A 17,108-nucleotide genomic window follows, 5' to 3' on the forward strand; every position below is an offset into this window, starting at 1 on the left:
AATCTTTTTTTTGCTTCAGAAAATTAAAAAAAGATAATAAAAAATTTATATATATAAAGACAAATATGTTTTATATCATTTTCCAAAATTTCACTGAAAATTGATTTTTAACGTTGTCTTTGTGTATACCGTATTATTTTTACAGATACGTAAATCTGTATAGTGTCAAAAAATGCAGGCATTTTGTCAATGGCAGTGTAAATCTCCAAAAAATCGATTATTAAATACCGTATCGATATCTTTTTTTCGATCTACTGCACGCAGCGGCCGCTCCCAGAGAATTCGTGATTAAGGAAGATGGATTTCGATGTTTTCATAAAAACGTTATCAGTTCTCGTTAACCGAGGCAACCGCGACGGACAGCGGAACCGAGCAACAATACGCGCGCAGAGGATCCGCGGCGGAGAGGAGGAGGGTGTGATAGATCTAATGACATCGACAAATTTCTCGTAACGAAACACGTGGGTCAGTTTTTCATCGGCCGGTCGCGTAAATGGGTATTGGTAACGCGTGCGCGCGGTGCATCGATATTAATTTGTTGGCGCGGAACCGGCCCGGGACGGAATTTCTGGCGCTGCGCGACGCGACGCGAAGTCGATTAAACGTTGCGCGTTGGTGCTCGTTGGGAGAAGCGTGGACGCGGAAATATGGTGACGGGGGCCGCGAGATTCGCGACAACTAGCGTTTAGACTGATGGCTGGGAAATGGATAAACCAGAGTCGCCGACGCGAGGCATGGGAGGGGGAGAGGGGGCACACAGGGTTTCGGAGGCATCGAGGTTTACGATGGAACATTTAGAACGGAGGATATTTTATTTGAAAAGTGATAATAAACAATCGTTTGCATTCGGTGAATTCGTTCGGATCCCGTGCGAACAACGTTCGTTGTTCACGCGATGTTCCAAATAAAACATAAATACTTCAATCAACCGAACCCCCTAAAATTTCCACAAGATTAAAGAGATGGTTTAATTAACGAAACTGAAAAATTATAATTGATGGCAGTGAAAGGTATCTTAATTCTTTCCCATGATAACTATTCTAATCAAATTCACTTGATTCGAATATATATTGCAATAAAGATGGATTTTGAAAACTAGTAATGCGACAAACGTTATTATACAAAACGTATTTGAAGATGTATATATAAATGAGATAATATTATTTCACCGGCGGTTTTTAAAATAGCTCGTTTGAATAACGTCGAAGCCTGGTCGCGAAACGTATTTCGCATTTTCGGACGGAGACGAGAATAGATAATGCACGCGGATGCGCGAGGATATCCGTCAACGTTCTCCGGGGCCATTATTTTATAGGTCGCGGAAAATCCGCGCGTGGCGGGGCATGCGAAAAAATATTGTTTTCGAGACCGTTTGAACCCGAAACCCGTCGTTCTTTACGGTTGATCGATTCGTGCTTTACGATCAGCTTGCAGCGGTCTTATCTATAACACCACCGGGACCGCTCCTTTTATTGCCATACTTTTCAGCAGTCGTACTATATACTCGGCATTTTTCCTTTGCAAATACCGACGCCGGGTAACAGGACTCGCCATACCTTTTTCTCGACAAATTGTTCCACTTTGCGGAGTATTAGTTCTATCGGAAGGGGAACAACTCCGAACGCTCGAAATCGCGCAGATTACTGGAGGATCTTGGCGAGTGATCTTTACCCTCCATTAACCCGTGAGCAGTCTTTTTCTCTTCGCTATTTTTATGATTGTGGAAACGTACCGGTCTTCCACCGGATTTAATCGAATAGTTTGAACACTTTGCTCCGATAAAATGGCAGCTGTTACATATTTGATTTCATTGACTTTTATTCGTTTGTTACATATTTTATTTCATTGAATTTCAGTTGTCTATTATATATTTTATTTCGTTTAATTTCAGTTGTCCATTATATATTTTATTTCATTGAATTATTATTTATAATTACTACCTATTATTACCTATTATTTATACAGTATTTTTATGTAGAAAGTTGATTCGTTTTACAATCACATAATTCCATAATACTATGCTTTTAAAATATCCTCCGAAAGCATTATTTGAGTATTTGAGAAATTATTAAATTTATAGGCGCAGAAGCATTCGAACACGCAGGTCGAAAATAATACAATTGAGTTCGACTTCTTTAAAAATTGATTTTATCGCGATTGGATTTGTCAAGTACTTTTCACGTGAAGATTATCGTAAAATTATTACAATGTGCTTCGTGTAAAATCCCGCGGAAATATTTTCGGCACCGCGCAAACGTTTTGGTGGAAGTGGACAGGGAAAATAGCTGTCACGTCGTTCTATTTTCAATAATTTAGCGAGCATATTCAGCTTTTGCTCTTTCATAAACGTTCATATCGATTCCCAGTGAAACATTTTCATACGAAATTCCCTTTACATTTGAATCGTTCGAAACAACGTAACACCTTCAAATCATAAAAGTCTACTGTAAAAATGAAAGAGAAATTGTTTAAAAAAAAAGAGACTATACTGTACGCAATGTTCAATAAAATTCTATCGATTTCGTCGTTAAACGCTGCCGACAAAAACAGAAAGCGCAAATACACCGTGCAATACGAAGCAACGAGCTCTAGTATTTTTAAAAAATATATTTAACGAGAATAATACCGCGGAAAATCTCGTAACAATAAAGACTGGCAGCGAAGGTAACAACAATATTTTCGCAGGGTCGAATTCCAGGAGTGATTTTTCTTTTTCATTCGGATGCTACGCCTATGATAAATATTAAAAAACTCGCTAAATTTTTGGGTAATTTTAGATTTTTGGCTTTTATACTTTTAAAGTAATTTGAAGTTAAATTTTTGGATAATATTAAATTTTATACTCGGTGGCTGCGCGATGCAAATTGGCGGCGAAGGTTTTCGAAACCGCGTATTTCTAATTAAAAGCCGCCACCTCGAGAGCGCAGCTGCGCGAACCGCGCTCCGTAAACGTCCGAGCGTCTTCTCTGTTATGTTTAATTACACTCATAATTACCGAGGGGACGAAGAGCGACATCTCGCAAACGAGATTCCCATTTTCTCCGGCGGCGCCGGTGAATCGAAGTTGACGAGGTAACAAGCGCGGGGATCATCGTGTTAAGAGTCCTATACACGTTGCGATTGATCGTTCAACGGGTACGTGCAACTTTGTTTCACGAGACTGTTCGAGCGATAATCGCATCGTGCGCGCCGGGGGCTGTGGTGTGCTTCGCCGCAATACGACTCCGCCATAAAATTTACCGGATTCGACGTACGACGGATTGATACGAACGTTACCGGTCAGGTGTTCCGTGCCAGTTACAGATTTTCAGGAGAATTCCATCTCAAGACGGATTTTCTATTTCAAGTCTAACAATTGAACATTACAAGATTTTTATTACATAACAATAAAATTATTACATAATATTTTTATGTAATTTTACATATTATAATTTTTATGTAATAAAACTAACGACGATTGGCTGGATGGATGTTTCAAGATGCCCGCGTCGAAACTGAGATACAATATCGAACGTGAAAATGCTCGACGGTGTTCGAGAGGAGTACAGTATTTTTAACAATATCGGAAATGCCTGCCCCATTACTGAGCACATTCCCGCAGCTCCGGGAAACCTCGTCCCTGCTCGCGACCTTCCATTCCAGAGAAATACGCCGCCATTCTTCAGCAATTCCAGCGACTTGCTTCCCACACGAATAGAAAAAACGTTCCGTGTTGCAAATCGGATCGAACTGCCGCGGTTTTGACGCGTTAACGCGTTGATTGCCGCGTTAGCCGTGGCTATTAATTGCACATTGCACGACACGTGGTGACATAATCTTTTTTCAGTCATCAATAATTAATTTCTGACGATGTACAGGGTGTCCCAGAATAAGTGGACAATATTTTGTGTGCAGTATCTGGAGACAATTAAAAATGTTCATATAAACATATGGCCTCAGCTTGTCTACGAGATATAGTCAATTTTGAAGGTAATAATAGTCAAATAATAATATTCCAGTAAGCGAAGATACTACCATCCAGTTCCACTGTTTAAAAACATTACGTGTTATTTGTGATATAATAGCCGCCATGGAACAATCTTCTTGAAATTCGACTACGTTTCGAGCTAGCCAATGTCGCCAATTTCCACCATTTTTAAATATTATTAAAACACGAAGCAATAAACTTTGTGAACGCGACTGCAGAAAGGGTTACAGTTTCTTCGGAAAATGGTCCCAGAGGAAGTTAAACAAAGCTGAATATACACTGGAATGCAACCTTCGACGTGTCAACGAAATTACTTCGATTTCACTGGATTTTTCGAGGCGGTGGCCCCGCATCGTAGTCACGTGTTTAGCGAACGTGTTTGATTGGCAAATGTGTATCACGGGCAAAGTGCATCGGCCGTTTGGCTGTTAGAACGGGGTGCACGGCTCTCGGGCTCAGCTGATTGGACATCGACCGATGGGAGCGTGATACGGATGTAATTTGTTAGCGGGCCCGCGCACGGAAAATAATAGAACTCGATAACGAGATATGACACACCAGCGGAGGTTACTAAGGCCAATGACAGCGGCCCGCGCTAGAATCGCTCGCATTTTCGGATTCGATCTATCGGTTCCGTTTCGACCTGCGACCGGTTACATTCATTTTGGTCGTTCGCGTCGGCTTCGTTTCGAATTCAATTACAGAGGTGCCTTCTATTAGGCTGGCAAGAAATCAGTGTCGGTTTTCGAACTTTGACGCACGTTTCGAGATAACAATTCCCTTTATTCTATTCACCTTCCAATGTCATCTTACAGTGCAGATGTCGTGCTGCATGCTGATAGGTATGCTTTTGTTTTTCCTGTTAATGTTAGGTTTTAATAGTATTAGTTTGACAGATTGCCGGCAACTTAGCAATTAAGTTATAAAGGTATTAAACCATTGCCTGCAACCCGAACACCTGATGCTGATTTGTTTCATCTCGGTAGCAAACTGAAATGTTTCTTAATATTTAAAGAAGTATCTCAATATGTAAGTGATTTTGCTATTTGTTAACATATCAATTTAACTGTGCCAGTATAATGTCAACTGACAATTGCATTAAAAAATAGTTCGCCTGGAATCTCGTCGTTGTGACAGGAGTCCCAACATTGTTAGTTTGTTTTACGAACAACAAATAGTTCGCAAACGTTGTGACAGAAGAGGAGTGTATAAATAAACTTGTTATTATAATCGAAGCGAACGTAATAGCACGTATTGTATAATAACTACGGGACTATAACAGATTAATTAATATATTTCGCTTGCGACCATTTATTCGTAGCATTTCATTTCATATAGCGTTAATACAAAATTAATCCCCGTTTAACGTATTTCATAACATATTCGTATTATAGAATAATAAGAGAGAAGGATCATACGTCCAACCAGACCGTATTTCACAGTCGCAAGAAACAAGTGCATTAAATCTGTTTATTATGAAATCCTAAAGCCGCGGGGAGCAAATGAAATTTCGCAACATGTTTGCAAGCTGGAGCCGGATTATTGAAAGTATTATTCGTAAGAGCTCGCGGGGATGCTCGAGGAGTTAGTATCCCGATTAAGAGGGGGGAGATCTGGGGAATAAGCCGGGCACGGCGAAATCTCATACTCTCCAGCTCGTTGAATATCCGCGAAGTCGTTCGGGAGATTCGCGATCGGCGATTGTCGCGAAACAGTAGTTCGTTCGGTCGGCGTCCTTTTTTTGAATTTTTTCCGACCAAGTCGAGCTGTCAGTCGTCCATTGTCGACCACGTGGCCAAATAATTGGTCAACGTTGCGGATAGTTCCCATGGTTATATGCACCGTTGCGAGCGCATTCCGATGGAACCGTTCGAATTTCCTTTTTCGATTTCCCACTTTCTCGTTGACACCGGCGAACGAACAACAGGGAACCGCAGAAACAAAACGATTTTCACCAAACAATGGAGTCAATTTCAAAACGGCGCGTCACGTGAACGGGCGTGTCGAACCAAAGGGCCGTCTCTCCCCGATTGAACGTTGAAATATAAAAGCAGCAGAAACAGTAATTATTTCCTGTTGATTAACATTTAACAGATGCACAGTTGCACGCGTGTAACCAATGCATCCATGTTTCCCGACCGTTCGGCGGTGCGTGATCGTTGTTAACGAAAAATATCGTCGGATATTAATCGCCGAAGGTTTCCGCCTGTAATCCCGCCTCTTACCTGGCTCTCCTTAAATAAAGTTGAAGTCGCGCGCGCGCGCGGGCGCCGAAATCTGCGATTTTACGGCCAGATTTTATGCAGAATTTTACGAGCTTTACGCGGCCGTTATCCCGGAGTCGCTCGAGAGGAAACCTTCTTCCGCGAGGATTTTCCGGAGCTTCCGCCACGGTCAAACGGTGAATGTTAATCGCGTGACGCCACGCCCCCGGGGCTTGACAAAATTACAGCGCAATAACTAACATCCCCCCTCCCCGCCCGCGCCTCGCTGTAATTCGCCAGGGGAAAATGTTTTTTAATAGAGTGACGCGACTGTAACAACAAAACAGTCGAAGTCGACGCGCGAGGGTCTCGGATCCTGAACACGCGGTCAGGAATCTTGGAAATAAATTCATTTCAATTGTTTACCATACTCGGTTCATGTTTCTATGGCAAGATCAAGGAGATTAAAGATTCGGCTACGTGATCGTATCAATTAGTCGTTCGCATAACGATTCGTTAATAAAATTTCGCGGCCGAGAAAAAGTGTTTAATAAACAGTAGGGCAAATACTATTCAACTCGTCGCGGTTCGTCGCTTTTTGCGGAGCTATTGCCTCCGGTCAGACAGTTTCGAATTAATTAGTCCACCGACGGTCGGTGAATCGAATCGACCCGACTGCGACCGGGAGCTGCATATGGAGACGACGGAATCAATGAAATATTGGAAGCTTCGTCGAGCTTCCGACGGTATCGGGATATATTGATGTCCAAATCGTTCCTTTTCTGCCTCTTATATATCTTTTTTTATGCTTCGATTGACACTCGTACGTTCCTCGGGAATAAAGGATCGATTAAACAAAGAATCCTCCTGTAGCTGTCACACGGCTTCTTCTTCTTCTTTTTACTCTTTCATTCGACAGATAGATTTATAAGTAATCTGATATTCAAACTGTCACGGCGACGTATTTGAATTCTTTATTACGCGTTCTACAAATAACAGATCAATCTGTAACGATTACTGTAGCACCATTCATTGTATAAATTGGAAAGCGTGTAATATACCGATGTGATCAACCACATCATAACACGGGAAAGTTATTGGAAACACGCCCAAAGTCCAAAAATGAGCCCCAGACGGCCTAATAACCCCGATTGCTAGCTTTAAAAAATCATAAAAAAATCCCAGGTCGTTTTACGGGAATGTACCTTCCGGCATCGTAAAGTAGACACTTTTAGCTTCAATTTAAGCTACCTGGAGTTCAAATTGCTCCACGGGAAAGTTATTGGAAACGCGCCCAAAGTCCAAAATTGAGCCCCAGACGGCCTAATAACCCCGATTGCTAGCTTTAAAAAATCATAAAAAAATCCCAGGTCGTTTTACGGGAATGTACCTTCCGGCATCGTAAAGTAGACACTTTTAGCTTCAATTTAAGCTACCTGGAGTTCAAATTGCTCCACGGGAAAGTTATTGGAAACGCGCCCAAAGTCCAAAATTGAGCCCCAGACGGCCTAATAACCCCGATTGCTAGCTTTAAAAAATCATAAAAAAATCCCAAGCTGTTTTACGGGAATGTACCTTCCGGCATCGTAAAGTAGACACTTTTAGCTTCAATTTAAGGTACCTGGAGTTCAAATTGCTCCACGGGAAAGTTATTGGAAACGCGCCCAAAGTTCAAAAATGGGCCCCAGACAGCCTCCTACCCCCGAAAAGTTGATTAAAAAAATCATTAAAAAATCCTAAGCCGTTTTACGAGAATGTACCTTCCGGCATCGAAAAGTAGACACTTTCACCTTCAATTTAAGCTACCTGGAGTTCAAATTGCTCCACGGGAAAGTTATTGGAAACTCGCCCAAAGTCCAAAAATGGTAAATTAAATATTAATGCTCAGGTTCGTCGCGCTGTTGCGATCTGACAAAGTGGAATAATTTATTACGGAAGCGCCTTTATGGCTTCGGTAACTGAAATAAAAAGTCTGAAATGGATCGTTTTGACCTCTCCTAGTTCTAGCGTCCCGTTAGCTGGCAGGAGCTGAAAAGTTCTTTACGTTTCGTGGAAGACGCCCGGTAAAAAGCGAACGATTTATCAGAGGCGAGAAAGACATAGGAGAGGACAAGAGAAAGGGAGAGCGAGAGAAGCATTAAACATGATCCGGTTAAAGCTCGATCTCACGGGCCGCGCGCTATTTATTGGTGTCTCGGCACCGGCAATGGAAATATAATTTCGTAGCGCGACGCGGATACGGTTAATTAAATCGGGCACAGGTGGGTGAAGGCACTTAAAATCCCGTGGACGTCGAATCGAGGCCCGCCGATTGTAGCTTTTTCTTGGGGGAGGGGCGTCCATTTTCCGCGCAAATCCTTCGACTCTTTGGCTCGCGACCCGGCTCCTCCACCACCCTTCAATGTCGACTAATTTCTCACGATCCGATTGCCGCGTTACACTCGGAGGGGTGGGGATAATTTACAGCTTGAAAGGCGAGTTCCTCAATTTCGAATAGCGGGGGGAAAATGTAGGATCCCTCAGGGCTCCGCTAATCAAGGGTCGGCGGCGTTGTCCCTTCGAATTGCCAATTTGTTGCTAGATCGGACGCGACAGATAAAAAGAATACCACTTTGCCGGCGATATCTCGCTTCGAATCTTGTTTTAACGGGGGCTCGTAATGCTAATGGGAAACGTCGCCTTCGAGTCATTGTATTGACTCTGATCTAATATCTTTCAACGGAGTATGTACGCAGCGGAGCGATTATCGGAGCTGTGCAGAGTGTATCTTCGTGTGCTGGAACAGTTAACCCTTTGCAGTCCAAGCCATTTTAAGCTTAGCTCAAAAATTTCTATTTTATGTTGCCATTTTATATGACTTAGTACAATTTGCGCATTGGTGTGCATTGTAGCAATGCACACCAATACTTACTTTATTACATTTATATTACTTACTATATTACATTACAATTACACTTACTATATTTAAACTGTTAACAAGATGCCACGTTGCTTATCGCTGTAATAGCGCTAGATTCACAGGAGCTTTTCGTTTTTCCGTGCCACTTGTTGAATATTTTCTGCGCCACGTGTTTACAGTGCTTTTTCCCATGTGACACATGTGCGCTTTGTAATATTTCTAGATTAATTTATCCCGGCGACTGAACGCTTAAGTTGCCATTAAAACGCCTGAATAATATTATCGTAAGCAAGCTATTTTTCGTAATTATAGCTTTTCATAGAAATCATAAAAATGTGATATAATAAGCGAAAGAACAATACAAAAGCTTAAATTGCTTATAAAGCTTTATATTGTTAGCCCAGGTAACGATACAAAATTTAATTTCGTACAATAAAGATCAATAGCAATAAATAAATTCATTACCAGCGTCACACAGGCGACAATCATAATTTTGTCTTTCATATCAAAGAACAAACTAACGGAACGTGTGAAATTCGAAGTGTTTCATTAACGACGTGTTCGCAGAATATGTCACGGCAATCGTTTGAAACGTGAAAATAAACGAATAACTTGTATTTCGCTAAATACCCGTAAAATTAATATTCCGTGTTCCGGTATACCTAAGTTTTAATTATCTCGCGCCTGCTTCGGTCCGCATTACGAATGCAATTTCATACGGAACACGTAGTTAGCCAGGTTAGTTACGCTCGCGGTATTGATTCCATCTAAACACTGGTTCATAAAGGAACGACTCTATCTCTCTGTTATTAAAACGAGAATATATTAATGAAGAAACACGAGCGTTCAAGTGCGGATCCCTGGAAAATTTCCAGGAAGATGCCCGGTGGAGCGCAACTATGGTTTTCCCATCGATAACCGGAGCACAAAAACCGGGCGAACGATGGAACGATACAAATTGCTTGTACTTTCCAGCCAGATTGGGTTATAAAGGGGCAACAGATTCGTTTTCGCGGTGCTGCACTTCGTTAGGATAGAATTCGCGGCATTACTGGCCGCCGAATGGGGAAGACATTTTCCCGGTACAGCGCAGCGATTGCCGAATCATTAAAATCCTTTTAAAGCATAAAAGCCAAATTTTTGGATAAAACCAAATTTTTTTATTCGCAAACGGCCTTTTTGTTATTATTTTTATTTATATTTATTATCACGAAAACGGAGCAGCGGATGAAAAAATGTTATACCAAAATATTCTCTTCTTTTTTTATGCAGAATCGCCGCCGGTCCGGTTTTCCTACGATTTCCGGGACACCCTGTATATAAATAACTACCGCGAATAAAACTTGGCAGAGAATTGTGTCGATACGAACTTCGTGAAAGAATAATTTTGAATTTTTAATGCGCCGTATTTGTTCGCGGTCTCGTTAGGGATGTTCGATGCAATAATCTGGAAATTGTTTCAAATTCTGGCAATGTAATATTTAGTGGCATCTGAATGCCGCCATTCGAATGCAAAGGGTCTGCCCCCGGAGACCTTAAGGAATTTAAAGGAGATCACAAATGAAGTTCGCATAAATAGGCTGCCTTGGCGTGGGAATAGGAACGCTGGTACTCAACCCCGTGGCTATATAAATATAAATATATAAATATATAACCTGGCACATATCTCAGAATATTAAGCCGAAACATTCGGGAAACTCGCATAAATTTTAAAAAGCTGTCCATCAAGTAGTTTGACATTCGGATCCAAAAAAAAGGAAAAAAAGAGGAGAAAAGTTGACAAAGTAGAATTAACCGGGGCACGGCCTGGTCTCATATATGCAAGTTCCGCCGAGTTTCGAATCGGTTTTCCCCGAGTCGGCGCAGCCAAATTTGATTACGCCTGAAAAGTTCCATCTCCCGAACGGCTAAAAGTTCCGCGCGCCGAGATCTCGTATTTTTCTATCGGGTTCCACCCTCCGGGCACGATACAAAGTTTCGCCGCGATTCGCCGGCGGAAGTGCTGCATCATTTTACTCACATTTCTCACGGCGGGTCCACCGATGGGTCCAAGACGACTCGCGCGAGTCGGCGTGACGCGATCCTCGCGCCGGCGGCCGCACTTTCACCGGGAGAGATGGATCCTCGGATCCGTTTCTCCGCTTCCGGTCCTCCGGATCACGGACCCGCGCGAACCACAGCTCGCGGCGGCACGCGGGAAACCCCCTCGTAATTTCAGCGCAGGTGGGGATCACGGATCCGCGGGATCCCCGATAATCGATCACCGTGGAATTTGCGAGACGAGCGGACGGCTCGCGGCGCCATGCAGCTCGCCCCGTGGACGCGAGCGTCGGCCGTCTTCCCGTCTTCCCGGCCCGATTTCAATTTTAAATCGCGCGAAGATCCATCGAGATCACGGTAACGATCGCTCGCGCTGACAGCCACGCGGAAAGGCGTGTACTCGCGGAGCGGATTGGGAGAGAGTGTTCCTTGAGTCTCCGGCCGATCCGGGACGGTCTGAACACGCCTTGGCCGTGCTTCAACTTCGATGCATCCTCGAAAGGGGATAATCGACAGAGATCGATCAAATTAAAATGGAATTCTCCTCGGTTTTTCTCGCTGTTGCTATTAAATAAGCACGAAGTTGCTCGAAAGGATTCTATTATATCGCGATTGCAACGTGATCTTATTCGAACGCGATGTACCTCCGATCAAATGGCACAGGCGAATCATATGAATTTTATCAAATTTCATTTCTTCCAATAGAAGGTTAAATACCCATTTTTACAACAGAACAAAGCATAGTTTAATTTGAACGAGAGAGGATTGGTAAATGATGCGATCAGTTTGCGAGAATTTTGAATAACTGCAGTCTATCATATATCATATAACATTAAATTCTCACGTTCGATTAAACCACGGATGTATCGCTGCTCGTAAAAACACCGATCTCAGTGCATTGCCTCAATCGACGAGCGTCGTTCCCGAATCTATCGACGGCTATTAATTCTCAATCTTCTCGCACAATTTCGATCACGATACACGCGTTCTCAACAAATCGTTGGTACTCTCTCTCTCTCTCTCCTCTTTTGAAAATCTCGAAGACGCACGGTCTGACCCCCCGACACCGACGACTCCGCAATTTCTGCGGTCCAACTGGCGGGAAGTTAGTAATTTCAAACAGAAACTCTCGCTTCGAATTCGACGCCGCGGACACTTTGCGATTTACGGATAGAAAACCACGGCGATACGGAAACGATCGTCGCGGCACGGGTTCCAGGGACGTTGACGATTCCTCGGGTTCCGGTGGACGTTGATTTCGGGATCGGAGCTGTTCTGTCTGGGGTGACGCTGCTGTTACGGCATCTCGTGGAGAATCGGTGCTACCGACACCTGCGGGCTCCGGAAATCGGTTCAAGTGTCGGTGCACAGGCTGGATCAACGGAGACGGAAGTTGCGCCGAAAGTCGTCGAAACGTCGTCGCCGGAGAAACGAAACTATATTTCACGCGATCGAACGACGGCGGTCACTATTGGGATATTTAATTATGGAACTGTGTCGCACTGATCGATCGGCGAATCGGTTGCCAATCGAGTTACGAGTTAAAATCGTTTGTGTTCGCGATCGTGACGATTAGCGGAAACTCGATCGACGTACACCCTTCCGAAAACACATCCTCGCGGTCGGGCCGCGTGGATCGCACTGAAGACCGAGCTGCTCCGCGATGACCAAGAGAAAGAGAGACAGAGGGGGAGGAAGGGAGAGAGAGAGAGTGTGAGAGAGAGGGAGAGAGGGGGTGAGCAGCGTCGCGCGCTAAAACTTCCTTTCGTGTCGGAGACAAGAAAGATTCTTTCGTCTTCCGTTCCCCGCGACCGCGGAATGCACCGGCCTGCAATAACGGCGCCATATTGTGCATCATACGCCTCCCAAAATCCAGATACATATTGCGCGACGCCCTCTTAGCAGCGAACGAATAGACCCGGAGCACTTCGCGGAAATGGTTGCGCCGGGGCCTTTGAGACGGATATCGTCTTTTGGATCGGCATTTCTATTCCAATAATTTTGCGCGACTCGTTTTGAAATATGTTTTGAATTATCGATTGAATAATCGAGGTTACGCGATTTTTATTTTAATCGGATATTTATTTATTTTGTGCCCTTGTAATTATAAAACCCATATAATCATAACTGACATTATAAAGACTGTGAATTTTGGTGGGTAAAACTGGGTAAACGAAATTACGTGATTCTTATTTTAATCGGATATTTATTCATTTCGAGTCCTTATTATTGGGGCCGTGAATTTTACGGAGTTTTGACGAAACTGAATAGATGAACAACAAATCGATAACCATGAGAAAAATAAGTGGAGGCAGCAGGTATTGCGAATAAGTGAGATTACGCGATTTTTATTTATTTTTTGTCCTTGTAATTGGACCATGAATTTTATGGAGTTGCGACGAAACTGGGTAGATGAACAACAAATCGATATTCATGAGGAAAATAAGTGGAGGCAGCGGGTATTAAGGAATAAGTGAGATTACGAGACAGAATTTTATTCCGACTTGAAAGAACGGAATAACAGTCGTACTTAACAGGATATTAGTAGAAATCTCCATCACGAGTCTGATTCGTTAAAGTACAGCAAGGGCTTAAAATGTTATTGCTCGAACATTTTTGTGAGGCTCTGTGTAACGTTTCAAAATATTTTTCAATAATTATTCTCTGACATTACCAATAATTGGTTAGAAAAACATCGCGGCAAGAAATTATTTGACGCAGAGTTTTTAGCCATAACAACATTACAGTCCATAATTCTCTACATTAGAGCTACTGCGATCACGTAATAACATTTGCGGAACCAAGGCTAGCAGTTCAGACAAGGATAGTTACGTTACAAAACTCTTTCCGCCCTTTTCCATATTTTTATCGGAACATTTTCTCGATAATGCAAGTAAAAAGATACATTAGAAATGTATTTTGTAAAACACGGTCGTAATTTAATACCGCTTAATATAATAACGACAATCGAAGTTCGTCAAACATCCAATATCGATTCTCCGATTGTTTTTGGGTACAAGACACTTTCAATTCATTTATGAGAAATTGTTTAATCAAATCACAAGAATCACCGTACAGAAAATAAATTCTTATTTATACAAAGACAAATAAATGTTCGAATCGCCGACAAATTTCTCCCATCATCCACGTTCTTTTCCCATGAAAAATATATCATTGCAAGCTAATCGCGCGGATTTAAAGATTATAACCTCTGCGGAGTCGGAAGAAGCGCCATTATCCGCCCCCGACGACCTTCGGGGTTCGGATGTTACACCTCCAATAATAATCCCCGCTTTTACTAACCATTTTAAAAGCCCAGTTTTGCGAACTCTCAAATCCATGGGTCTTATTCGTCTGTTCCGGATAAGGTAGTCAAGGATTTATCTGTTTGCTGAACCCTGCTACATCATCCCCCCTTCCCCCCGATTCCCCCCCGAACCATTTCGTATGTATCTCCGTTCCCAGAGTCGTCCGACTCTCGGCGTAATCTTTCCTCGCTCTTTATCGCACTTTTAACGCGTTCCTTTATCTTTACAGCGGTTGTTCTTACCCCGAGCATATTAGTTTTAATTACATTCAATTTTCGAACTTTCCGGACTATCTATCCTCTCCCGTTTCCCCGAGCGCTGCGCCAACACCCTTTTCACCAGCGAGAATCTCGGTTTCGTGCGTCCACGCTGCCGTGGCATCTTTTCTTTGAATTAAAGATAGCGTAGGAATATACAATATAATATGATATAAATAATCAATATGATATCAATTATAGTCTTTAATATAATATGATATACATAATCATTTCTGACTCGTGTTAGGTTCATTGTCAGTTCAGCTCCGTCGTGATTGGCTACATACGAATGTATCGAATTAGTTCAGAAACGTTTTTGAAATTGTCATCATTGGACAAATGGGAAACTGTCAGTGAAAGAATGGTCTTATTGTCTCGAGTTATCAATGTCATAATTTATTCGTCAAGGGTCTCCTCCGTCTAGGAGGTCTATCGAACGTGACGTCCGTACGGCTTGATCGTGATTGCGGTGGACCGACCTCGCCGAGCCTCAACGCACAGTCGCAGGCTGCAATAAATACGGCGGAAGGTGTCAATAAGTTTAATCTTGTCATTGTTCTAAAGCAACACGCGTCGGTCGTTTTTAGAGGCCGGTAGTTTTAGCGCGAATCGCGGGGCGCCAGTTGGTTGAACGCGCGTCTCTGAAACGAGCTCGTTCCACGGCCTTCGAGCGCTGTTTGCTCGGTTAATTACGTTTCCCGGAACGGTACACACGACGGCGTTGACGAGAGATCGCGCGCGTTAGGGTCGTTCATTCTCCGCGGATTTTTCGCTACTGCAGGGCGGCGGCAGGGCTTTACGGAGGAAATTGAAAGGCTCTCGGCTAACCTGTTGGCGCGCGCGACGAGAGATAGATTAGCCGATGCTCGCTAATATGTTTGCAGCCGATGGTTCTCGCCGCGACGCTATTAATCCTCCTCGCCGACTCGCGAGTAGCTGGCTAAACATTTCGGAGTGCATCGGATCGTAACGTTTAATAAAGAGCTCTATAAATACTCTTTATCGCTTCCGAAACGTCGTAACGACCTTTCACGCCCCCCCCCCCCCCTGAGTCGGGGGAGTGTTGGCGCACAGGTGACGGCGCTCATTAGATATTCGCCGGGGTCCGCGGTGAGCAGAAACGACGCAAGTTTCGCCCACCGACTCCATAAATCTAAGACCTAAGAGATTCGCGTTTCGTCGGGCGCCCGACGGCGAAAACAGCCTCGGGGATTAGACTTTGTAAGTTAGGGTCTGTGTATTGTGCCCGCCGCGCGGGGATGCTTCCGGGAAACCTATTACGATACACTTTCGCGATTTACTGTGGAGCTCCTGCAAAACTTTCACTAGCGAAATGAGAAGTTTCCGCCGTGTTCCGGGGCACGTCGCCCCATCGATCGGAAGAATACTTGGTCGGACAGCTCGTGCAACACGATGAGAATAAAACGATTTTTATGAATTTGTTAAAGAAAACTGGCCGCTGCATTTGTTCGACATATTTTTTAAAATATTGCTGCGCGAGTTGGAAAGTGAAAGCATTTTGATTTTCATACCTCGGGGTGAACTTTCACACGTATACGACGGCCATGTCTCGTTACCACCAGCGTTACCGTCTTACGATAATATGTGAAGAACAAATAGTATGTGAAAAAATGTGACTCAAAATGAACTTTGATTAATGTGACATAATGGCGGCATTCGCCTCGCGTAGAAAATTTATATATATATATAATATATCTATGCAACTTTTTTAATTGAAAATATCATACTCCACATTCTTCCATTGTACAGCTTATTTTCATTAACATATTTCTATATCGTCCATATCAATCCTTTATTAACGACTCCTGAGTTGACACGACCACGTTAAAATAAACTATAAACAGTAATAATTAAACTATTGTAATTAAACATTTAAATGAAGAATCTACGAAACAAAGGCAGAACTTAAGAACAAATATCGCAAATAAATTGCGATTACAATTTCTTAAAAAATAAGAGTAACACTGCTCTACATATATTAACAATGATTGCAATGAAATGACCATTTGTTGATAAGTTTCACGGCGCCTCTGAGAATTTGCGCCACCAGCTTACCAACCAGAATTCTTCCGTGGTGCTACCTTCGCGCGAAAAGAATGGCCGCGCGCACATTGATTTCGTTACCCGTTCCGACAGCGGAGTTAAAGCAGGTAACACCTGCGACGCGTCGTTTATCATCGGACAGAAATTCTTGACGCGAATAATGAGTGGCGCAGCGTCCCGACGCTCTCATATTCCGACGAGAATTTATCGCACGTTCAACAAAGCAATGTGTTCCTGTTCGCGCGCGGCACTCGCGGACAGCTGATGCGAAAAAATTCGCGACGGTCTCTGCGTTCCGAGCGATCATCCCCGCGACGAATACGCTTTGTGGTTTAATTGATTACGACTCACGAGGCCGGAATTTGAACA

The 17,108-nt window shown here is 43.2% G+C and overlaps 1 protein-coding gene across 3 annotated transcripts in view; it reads right to left on the reverse strand.

Annotated features, from left to right (window-relative positions):
* Nucleotides 1-12,725, reverse strand: part of 5-ht2a (5-hydroxytryptamine receptor 2A) — a 58,713-nt gene extending 45,988 nt beyond the window's left edge. For all 3 annotated transcript variants that reach the window (XM_078196352.1, XM_078196351.1, XM_078196349.1), the window contains exon 1: nt 11,091-12,725. The gene's annotated coding sequence lies outside the window, so the exon portion shown is untranslated. The remainder of the gene's footprint in view (nt 1-11,090) is intronic.
* Between the last annotated feature and the right edge of the window lie 4,383 nt (nt 12,726-17,108).

The sequence above is a fragment of the Augochlora pura genome, chromosome 2, assembly GCF_028453695.1.
Source record: "Augochlora pura isolate Apur16 chromosome 2, APUR_v2.2.1, whole genome shotgun sequence".
NCBI lineage: Eukaryota > Metazoa > Arthropoda > Insecta > Hymenoptera > Halictidae > Augochlora > Augochlora pura.